The following is an 888-nucleotide window of genomic DNA, read 5'->3' on the forward strand; positions in this document are numbered from 1 at the left end:
GCGGGGCAGTCACAGTCAGAGGCGGCGCCAGTGAACAAGCAGGCACACGAGCTGCTCCCGACAAGACGGTCCTCGTTAACCACCAGTCGGGTCGAGCCAACCCTGCGGAGTGCATCTTCGGGTAGGTGTGTGCTTGAGGGAGGGTGGACTTATGTAGTAGGTTAGGGGCAGGTGCCTCGAACGATCTTAACACAGCGCCAGTCATAAGGTTGTCGTTCGGATACCAACAGGGGTCAGGACTCTCTTCTGCAATGTCCCCCAAAACATTTTCTGATTATATTATATTGTATGGGTCGTTACGGCAGAGCAACGAAAAAGAAATGGCAAGTGAAGTAAGCATAGCAGAGTTGGATTCTCCTCTTGTCCGCGTTTTTTATTTTTTAAACTCCTTTCTTTCTGCGCTCTGCTCGCGGGTGCTCGCGGGATGGAACCATCATCATTCGGCATGACAACAAAGTCTTTCCCGCCCGCCTGCTCGACCTTGTAGGGGGTCCCGCGGCCTCGGCCAGGCCGGCCGCACGGTGCGGGCCGTGCGGGTCTCCTCCAACGATAACGGCCGCGACTCATCCACTTTGTTATCGAGGCTCACCGCTCGCCTCGCCTCGACGCGCCTCTTGCGTAAAGCGATTTCGCTTTGGAGAACGCGCTCGCAAATAAAATACTATCCGCTGCCGTGAGGAGACTTCACTTAGAGATCGTCCAGAAAGTAACGGTTACGCCCGTTTTTCTACCCCGCTCAGATTTAGTTGTTAAATTACGAGAGCTGGGCGCCTGCGAGACTCGGGGTAGGCCACCCCGCAGTACACGCCTGCACTGCAAACGAGATGTTGCCTACCTACCAGGCGCTATGGGAGCTTGCGTATGCTAAACTCGGCAATATCGGAAAGG

At 55.2% G+C, this 888-nt stretch overlaps 1 protein-coding gene across 1 annotated transcript in view; it reads left to right on the forward strand.

The window, feature by feature from the left end:
* Positions 1–6: 6 nt before the first annotated feature.
* The window catches only part of LOC113206916 (hornerin-like), a 36333-nt gene continuing 35451 nt past the window's right edge, over positions 7–888 (forward strand). Inside the window, exon 1 of the mRNA XM_052271947.1 lies at positions 7–121. The gene's annotated coding sequence lies outside the window, so the exon portion shown is untranslated. The remainder of the gene's footprint in view (positions 122–888) is intronic.

This window comes from Frankliniella occidentalis, unplaced genomic scaffold (assembly GCF_000697945.3).
Source record: "Frankliniella occidentalis isolate FOCC.00 unplaced genomic scaffold, Focc_3.1 Scaffold180, whole genome shotgun sequence".
Lineage (NCBI taxonomy): Eukaryota > Metazoa > Arthropoda > Insecta > Thysanoptera > Thripidae > Frankliniella > Frankliniella occidentalis.